The sequence below is a fragment of the Hordeum vulgare genome, chromosome 4H, assembly GCF_904849725.1.
Source record: "Hordeum vulgare subsp. vulgare chromosome 4H, MorexV3_pseudomolecules_assembly, whole genome shotgun sequence".
Lineage (NCBI taxonomy): Eukaryota > Viridiplantae > Streptophyta > Magnoliopsida > Poales > Poaceae > Hordeum > Hordeum vulgare.
The window spans coordinates 201,567,892-201,577,867 of NC_058521.1; positions in this window are offsets into that span (position 1 = coordinate 201,567,892).

Consider the following 9,976-nt stretch of genomic DNA (forward strand, 5'->3'; position numbering starts at 1 on the left):
TTTAAAAATGATGGCAATGGAGTGTCCATGCAATGCGGATGATGCACATGATGCAATGATGAATGCGACAACCAAATAAGTGACACGACGACAATGGAGTAAAAAGGAATTTTCTGGAGTGTCTTTTCAGGGCTGTTACAGCGAAGTCCTCCACCACGCCCTGATAAATAATAGTTAACAACGAATCAAGTGCTTCTTGACCAAAGAATTCCTCCTGGATTAACCATGAGGCAATGTGAGTCACGCTGACTTTGCACAACAAACGAGGTGGTTTGCCGAAGTGGTTGCATTCTTTGGTTCATCATCGTGGCCATTACATCTATTATCGTAAGGTTGGTCCTTGACAATTGCTTCATCCAAGCTGCTAGTGCACTCACCTCCAGCTATAATGTCTCCTCGAGGGATCCATGGAAAACTAAAAAACTCTAGGCCAAACTGGGTCAAAGAGAGGGACATCATGTATATAGAACCATTAGATTAACCAGATGTTGGTCTCATCCCAAGGTTTGCCCGATCGGTACTGGGGCACCTCGATCTGATAGACCTCATCTGCGCCGAACTCATACAACTTGTATGTAAAAGAAAAGGGCATTACACATAAATACTTTCTCCATAACTCGAAGTGTGCCTCACATCCTAGTTGCATCTCGCAAAGGGCGACAAACCCTGCGATGTGTAACATCGAATTGGGGTTGAGGTAATGAAGCTGCAGCCTGTAGAGTTCTATCAGGCCCCGAAGGAAGGGGTGAGATGGAAACTCTAAACAACGCAACAGGAAAGAAACAAAGCATACCCTTTCACCCTCTTGATAAGAAGGGTGATTATTTGCGTGCACTTGTCCGCTCATGGATGTCACACCAGAGTGAGTCGCTGTCATATCTAAATCTGGCAAATATCCTTGCTTGGCCAGGGGCTCCAGTTGAAGGCATGATTTACCCCAACTGCCCTAGTAGCATCTAACAAGGCCGTGGGGGCGCCCCAAAGAGCGAGCTGTTGGGGAATGTTGCATGGGAAACAAAAAAATTCCTACGCGCACCCATGATCTATCTATAGAGATAAATAACTACGAGAGGGGAAGTGCATCTGCATACCCTTGTAGATTTCTATGTGGAACCGTTAAAAATGTGGTTGATGTAGTCGAACATCTTTGCGATCCAATCTCGAATTGTCTCGCAATCCAATCACGAACGTCCCGATCAAGTGCAAAAGGGACGACACCTCCGCGCTGAGCACAGGTATGGCTCGATGACGCCTTAAACTCCTTGATCCAGCAAGCAATGGTGAATTAGTAGCTTGAGTTCCCGGTAGTACGATGGCGGGGTGGCGATGGTGGTGGGGTTGTCCTCGTAGGGCTACGCCGAGCGCTACCGAAATTGCGAACAGAGGACAAAACAATCTAGGAAGAGAGAGGGGCGCCAAGGACATCCTGTGTACTCTTGGGCCGCCCCCTCCCCTCCATATATAGGTGGAGGGCCATGAGGAACAACCCCTCCAAGCCCTAGAGCATAATCAAGGGGGAGGAGGTGGAATCCTAGTCCTCCTCCTTCCCTTCCATACAAAGGTGGACTTTCCACCTTTCCCAACTGCCTGGGCCTTGAGGGACTTGTGCACCTAGCTCAATTAGGCAAGGGCGCCTGCCCTCAGCCCGTGGAAACCCTTGGGACATGGTGGAACCCTTGGTGGACTTCCGTACTTCTCCGGAAGTTTTTGGAAGCTTCTAGAAACTTCGTGTTACAATACAGGAAAAACTCAAAAAAATTCCCATAGCCAAAATATGACTTCCCATATAGAAATATCTACCTCCGAACCATGTCGGAGCTCCTCTTTATGTCCGTGATCTCATCCGGGACTCCAAACAACCTTTGGTCACCAACATATATAAGTCAACAATACTATATCATCATTGAATGTTAAGCGTGCGGACCCTGCAAGTTCGAGAACTATGTAGACATGACCAATAGACCTCCATGATCAGTAACCAATTGCGGGACCTAGATGCCCATATTGACTCCTACATATTCCACAAAGATCTTTATCGGTCCAACCACGACGTAAAGGATTCAATCAATCCCATATGCAGTTCCCTTTGTCTAGCGGTAAGTTACTTGCTCGAGATTTGATTGTCGATATCTCCATACCTTATTCAATCTCATTACCGGCAAGTCTCTTTACTCATTTTGTAATACAAGATCTCGTGACGAACTCCTTAGTCATAATGCTTTCAAGCTTCTTGTGTTGTTGTATTATCGAGGGGGGCCAGAGATACCTCTCTGTCATACGGAGTGACAAATCCCAGTCTCGATCCGTGCCAACCAAACATACACCCTCGGAGATACCTATAGAGTATATTCATAATCACCCAGTTATGTTGTGACGTTTCATACACACAAGAAATTCCTCCGGTGTCAGGGAGTTGCATGATCTCATGGTCATAGGAACAAATACATTGAAATGCAGAAAGCAATAGGAATGAACTGTCATATGATCAAATGCTATGCTTACGGTTTGGGTCTTTTCCATCACAACATTCTCCTAATGATGTGACCCATTATCAAATGAGAACTCATGTCTATTTCTAGGAAATCTCAACCATCTTCCATCAACGAGCTAGTCTAGTAGAGTCTTACTAGGGACACCTTTTTGTCTAGATATCCACACATGTATTTGAGTTTCCAATCAATACAATTATAGCATGGATAGTAAATGATTATCATGAACAAGGAAATATTATAATAGCCAATTTATTATTGCCTCTAGGGCATATTTCCAACAGTATCCTACACCGAGCACTACGTCTATTTCGTCAATGTAATCGGTCTCCGGGTCTTCAATGTCTTCCGGTCCAACACCGAGCACTACGTCTATTTCGTCAACTATCGTCTGAAACAACCACAGTAAGCCACAAAACAAGTAGAAAAAAAAGTGCTCTGAAAATAGGAATTTTATTTTTCTTGGACCTCTCTGGTCATAAGAAAAATACCTGAAGATTTCTCTAGGAGATTTGGATCATCAAAGGATTTTGAATTGAGGAAAGGAGGAATAAGTGATCCTTTAAGAAGTCTATAGGAAACATTCTGCTAAAAATGAGTGGAGGCACTTATTTAACAGAGAATGAATTTAGAAACATTTAGGAAGTGGTTTCACTGGATTTGGAGTTGATATGAATTTCCGATGGATTTTCTATTATGGAACAAATAGCAAAAGGGGGCTATTTATTTGATGCAAGAGAATTATAGGAGATAAAAATGTTGACTAAGGCTATAAAATTATATCAAGATTTTATAAGCCTCTGGAAATTGGAATCACTCCATTTGGAGTTGATTTGAGTGTTGCAAGAATTTACAAAGGTGGAATTTCAAATGCTCAGATTTGCATTTGAATAATAATACTACATAAAGTATCCTTTGAAAAATGTGCAATGCAAAGATCTGGATAGGCCTTGATTTTAGAAACATACAGAAACTTGAATCATTAGATTTGGAGTAAAAAATGATTTGGATATGGGTTTTGGAAGTGTCTGATAAAAGGAAAAAAGTAAAGCGGCTATGTCAGAGGGGAGACTATATGGCGCTTAGGGCACACAACATCTTTCGGCCGACCCAGCTTGGCCTGGCTCGTCGTGGTGCGGCTGATGCAGAAAGCGCCTTTGGGCTTTATGTCTCGTGTGCGCGGAGACGACCAGGAGCGCTCCTATCGCCACTCAGGGCTAGGCCCGGGCGCTGTGCCGCTTATAGGGGGGGCCCGCCGGTCAGGTTCTCCTTCTACCTCTCGCTCGCACACAGGAGAGGTTGAGGAGGCCGACCCACTGGAGTTGGCGCCCGCTCCGGCCACCTTCTGCGAAGCCCTGGCCACCGGTGCGGTCAAGAGCGTGCGCCGCATCTATCTTGGGGGCTAGCTCCACCGGGGGAGCATCGGGGGAGAGGGGCCCCGGTTGAGGTAGGAGGTATAGGACCTCGGTCGTGGCAGGGGCACTTCGGCCGCGGGGAGGAGGGAGGAAGGGGAGGGTGGGTATAGGACCTCGGTCGAGGCAGGGGTGCTAGATGGAGAACAGGGGGTCGGGGGAGCTCGAACGCGAGCGTGGCCGAGGGGGCTCTACAGGCCATGGGAAGAGGAGAGAGCTCAGGAGAAGGAGAGGGGAGGCTCAGGAGGTTCACGGGAGGATGTGAAATGGATTCGACGCTCTGGGGCTCGAGGGGAAAAGGAGAAACCAGGGCGGCACCAAAGACGACCTCGAATGATCTCGGGTGCGTGCTGGGCATGGTGGCCACGCATGCCATAGCCACCTTGGCCACTTCCTCGTGTCTGGGAAAGGTAGGACTGGTCAAAGGGAGTCCCCCAGTGCTCTGGGACATGCTGCAGCGGCCTAATACGAGCTACAGGAAGAAGACAAGGCGCATAACGCCCTTTTTGCATGCCATGGAGGTGGTTCCACCCCACTTCATGCCTAGGGCCACCGCTTGGCCACACCAAGGTTTCAAGCATGCAAGGCATGCGTGCCATGGAGCACTGGTGGAGTTTGGACCCCAAGCGATCATGTTAGACTAGGTTTTGACTGCAATTAGGTTTGCAGCAGCAAATTTATGGTTCGAAATGGGAGTGCTTACTGGGGGAATATAGGAATGAAACTATGTCTAGCAAGATTAGGTATGGAAGGTGTACAATACTACAAAGTTTCAAATCAATAGGAGGTGTGTAGCTAGCAGTTGCAGTTCAAGGTCAAATTTCTGCCAAAATCAAGTTTCGGATGGGTTGCTCATATTTCCCCCATGAGCATGCCATATTTTAGTTTGGAATTATGCATTATCATGCTAGGGGCTTTCTGGAAATAGGTCGGGCATTTGCTTGAGCAAAAGCATAACATAACAAGAGAGATAAAACAGTGTTGCCAAGGTAAAAATGAGAGGTACATGCATGGAGTCACTCTCCAATAAGTGACCATAGGCCATGGCAAGGTTATTGGCGGTCAAAGGGGACTAGAGAGAGTTGTAGTAAAAATATAAGATCAAGGGAAATAGTAGAAGGGGCCAAAGCAGCAGCTTTGGTAAATCGACAGAAGTTGTTTGATGGATGGTAGGGCTAACAGATGGATTCCAATTGCTATAAAACTTAATAGGAACACATAATAGGTGATAATAGGCTTGGACACCAAATTTGGGATTTGGTGGAGAAAGTCTCCAATGTATTCTTGAAAAACCCATGTAATGGGTAGAAATGGCTTTCTGCATATAAAACCATGCAACTCAATTCCAACAAATCGACAACTCTATTTGGTGGAATTATTTGAGCATTAGAGCATGCCCAAAAAGATTGGGTCAATTGGAGAAACTTTATAATGTAAATCTTCCCAAGGTTAGAAATCAACAAAGAAGGTTTTCAGAGGTTTGGGACAAGTTCTTCAATCGCCTTGATGCACCACTTGGTGTGGATGCATTACTGGAGTATCACAACATATCCACCAAATTTGAGCACAAGTAGAGGCAGGAAGGGTTTTGAAGTTTTTTGCCCAATATTTTCAACGTGACCATGTGTTGAATCTCCTATATATGGAATATATATGTCCATTGAGTTTCTCTAAATTTTCTCAAATATTATCAAAGCAATAAAAATAACTTTCCTTCATAAGGGAACATTTCTGGCCTCGGAGAAAGGTATTTAAGTAAAATAGTAAATAACTTTTCAAATAATTATATTGTGGTTTTGGAAAGTCATTTTGATAATGGGATTTAAATAAAATATTTGGTGCAAAATAACCTCCCTAATTTGAGGACTTGTAGTACAAATCCCAACTTAGGGGTTTTGAAAGCTTAAATCAAGGAAATGCTTTTTGGTCAAAATATGCATGGTAAAAATAGTTTCTGGTCCTATACACATGGCATGATCATTAGGCAAGAAATTTGGGTTAAGGAGGTGATTCTAGAGAGTAGAAGGAACATTGGGATTTAACCATAAGCAACCAAGCAAGCAAACAGCAATCGCATCAAGCATCACAATAAGTCATAAAAATATTAATTGGTCCTAATTTTTCAAATAAGTTAATTTAGTGAGGAGAGTCAAACAAAGGGTGTGACAGCGCGGGTCCATATTGCTCCATGTCGGGAAATCGACACCTATGGTAAACTCTAAGGGTGCCTTGATCATTCGGCGGAGGGAGAGAGGTGGTGCCAAGAGCTGAACTAGCGATCAGCACCACCAAGGTCGTTCACCCAGGTTCGGGCCGCCTGGCGCGTAAAACCCTACTCCTCCATTGTTTGTATTGGGTGCTTACTGTAGGGTTAATTGCTCATGCAATTTTGCTGGTGTTTAAAGAGTCTAACCCCAAAAGGTCCAACCCCTAGAAATGAGCTTTGGGCCTCCTTTTATAGGCAAAGGGGTCACCAAGAGTGTGCTCACGGGTTGCATAGTGAACACGGTTCACCGCTTATCTTTCTACTGTGGTGTCAGGGGCAGTAAATGCCTTGTCTAGCCCCTGACCTACATCAAGGTGGGTTCGACACGTGCCCAGGTGTGTTGACACCTGGGCTTTGTGCGGGCGCATGAGGGATGCGCTGGAGCGTTGGCGGTCGGTGGCACTGCGGCAGGAGGGACACCTGGCCAGCGAAGAGAGCCTGCCGGCCTGGCGTCCTTTCCTGTGGCCTAACTCATCTTCCCGGCAAGGATGGCTTGCCGGGTCCTTGGACATCTTCCCGACAAGGAGGGCTTGCCGGGGGCCTCGGAGTCTTCTCGGCAAGAAGGGCTTGTCGGGGCCTTGTGAGTGTTCCCGGCAAGGAGGGCTTGCCGGGGCCTTGTGAGTCTTCACACCTTAGGTGGGGTGTGGTCTTGGTGAGCCTGGGGTTTAACTTCCCACCGGCTCTCTTAGTGTACTGTTGCCGAGGGTGCTGTTGGTGCCCGTGCACAAGTCTGGGGCACATGAGACCCAAGTCTCTAGTGCACCGACAGGAGCCGTCGGGCATGGGCCAGGCACACATGCGAGGCGTCGTTGGGCCAGGCCCAAAGTGGTGTACGTGCTTTTGATTGGCAGCTTGGAGCCATTGCAAGTGGCCTTCCCCACGTCACGCATCGAACGCATGAAGTGGGGAGGCGTGCGCACAGTGGCCGAGGTTGCCAAGTGCGCGCAGAGCCATTTGTTGGGTATGCAAGGGTCAGCCCGCACATCCCCCCCCCCCCACATAAGAGGGGGAAACGCAAGCGCACGAGCCCATTGCCCCTAGTTCCCTTCAATCTCGAAGCCACCGCCGTCCCTCCCTTCAGCTAGAGTTTCCTCCCCTCCCCTCCTCCCACCTCTAAAGTTGCGCTCCAGGTAGCCGTATCCTTCGCTGTTGCTATGGCACCGAAGGGAACCAAAGCCAAGAAGGGGAAGGCTGTCACTACGGAGAAGGAGGTGGTGAGGATGCGGAAGGAGTTCGCCTCCCCAGGTCCTAAAGCGCTCACCCTGAAGCGGCGCTACCAGTTCATGTGGGCGGCCCGGACGACGGTGCATCCGGCCACCCGTGTGACCCCAGGAGAGGCTGGCGGTGGCTCAGACAAGTATCCTTTCTTTGTCGACTACTTTTATTGCGGGCTCTGTCCGCCCTTCTTTGAATTCTTCATCGCCATCATGCACACCTACGGCTTCCGTCTTCTGGACTTCACGCTGAACGCGGTGACATGCATGTCCATATCCGTGCATCTCTGCGAGAACTTCGTTGGGATTACCCCCAACACGGCCCTCTTCCGCCATTACTTCACTCCTCGCATCCAGGGAGGTGAGTCCCTTTCGGGATCCATTACATGGATCCTAAGGCCCGGATGTAAGCTGTTATAAATGGATGGGGCCCTTCGCGAGAAGTGGGAAGAATGGTGGGGGAAATGGTGCTGGATACGTGAGGAGGGGTATCTGCCCTTCTGCGATCCCAGGACCGCCAAGATTGATTCCCGCGACAAGCATTGGAGTGATCTCACCCCTGATGATAAGAAGTTGACCGTCGCCCAGCAGGATTCTGCGTCTGAGGGCCGTAGGGTTGATGATGGAGATGGTGGGTGCCGACTTTATCCGATGGTGGGCCAGAACAGGGGGAAGGCCAACCTCTGCCTTTCGTGAACACCGCGGATGTTATACGGTTGCAGACTGGCCTGAACAGTAATTTGAAGACGATGCAATATGCATACATTTTCCAGAAGTTGTTCAAATCCGACTTGAGGCCTCGTCTGTCGCATGGCGTCATACCCTTGTGCAACAATTCGGCCTTAAGTGCGCTCACGACAATGATGTCGGAGTTCAATGCTCATGGCATGGTCGTAACTTGGGTTGAGCCCAAGGAGGAGGATGTCTTGTCTTTCTTCGACAATTTGTCAGAGAAGCCCATGAAGGAAGAAACTAGCCTCATCCGCGACACCATTGATGAGGAAGTGGCGCACATCGCCAGCTGGGCCTAGGAACAAGCCCTTGCCGAGGCGGCCCTAAGCGTCGGCTTTTTTGACGCGGGAGCGCCCGAGGAAGGGGCGCTCGTGGAGGGAAGGCTTGTCGGGAGCGCAGCGGCTCAGCCGCCGGGGGAACTTCGGAGGAATGGGTGCCTGACGAAGGGGAGGAGGAGGAAGAGGAATAACCTCTAGTCTGCCGGAAGTCCAAACGAGTGCTTCTACACGCCAGCTCCGATCTCCCGGTCCGGCAAGCTCCGCCAGCCGCCCCCGTCAAGTGCTCCAGGGCGGCATCCGCTTCGGCGGATGCCAAAGGAGAGGCGGACTTTGATCTTTTGGCCTTCAGCTCGGGGGAGGAGGAAGAGTACGCGCCTGACCCTTTATCTCCTTCAAACCCCTTTCTTCATATCCTTGCTTATCTGGTGCTGGCTCTTCTCTGCAGGGACATGGAAACGTCGGCCAAGAGGATGGCGAAAAAGGCCAAGGTGTCGGCAAGCAACGGGCCCTCGGCAAGCGCTTTGGAGGTGCCGCATGCGGCTTCGACCACCCTGGTGCCTAGCCCCCGGCATAGCGCCCAACGTGAGTCGCCGAGGCGCGCTATGCCCGAAGACGATCCCACGGTAGCCGATGTTGCCGGAGAGGGGACATCTGCCCCTCACCAGCTCGACGGGGGTGAGTTTCTAGGAGAAGGACATCCGCGAGCTTCTTTTTTTGTTTTCTTGGATATTCATCTTGTTCTGATCATCGTCGTCCTTGTCTTGCATCTCAGATCTCTCCCATGTGGAGGAGATGGACGTCGACTTCGTCATTGAGGAGACCGCCAGGGACGCGGCTGCTGAAGCCGATAAGTTTGTTGCGAGCGAGTCCACCGAGGAGGTAAGGGAACGCACCACTTCGGAACCGACGAAGGAGTCGATCAAGGAACCTGGAGCACGTGCAGGCGATTCTCCTGCTACCAGGGATGAGGAGGTAGTACTAGATGAGGACCACCCTGATACGTCTCTGTCGTATCTATAATTTTTTATTGTTTGATGCCAATATTCTACAACTTTCATATACTTTTGGCAACTTTGTATACAATTTTTGGGACTAACATATTAATCCAGTGCCCAGTGCCAGTTCATGTTTGTTGCATGTTTTTTGTTTCGTAGATTATCCATACCAAACAAAGTCCAAACACAATAAAAACCTATGAGGATTTTTTTGGAATATTTATGTTTTTTGGGAAGTAGAATCAACGCGAAACGATGCCCGAGTGGGTCACAAGCCCCCTAGCCGCGGCCTGGGGGTGGGGCCGTACCTGGCAGGCTTATGACCAATCCCTAAGGCGGTGGGGGCCCTTCTTTCGCCGCAAGAAAGACAATATCCAGAAGAAAATCGTGTTAAAACTTCAGCCCAATCGGAGTTACGGCTCTCCGAGAATTTAAGAAACGGTGATAGGCAAAATATGCGAGCGCAGAAACACAAGGACACAAAGAGAGATATCCAATCTCGGAGGGGCTCTCGCCCCTCCGCCGCCATGGAGACCATGGACGAGAGGGTAAACCCTTCTCCCATCTAGGGAGGAGGTCAAGGAAGAAGA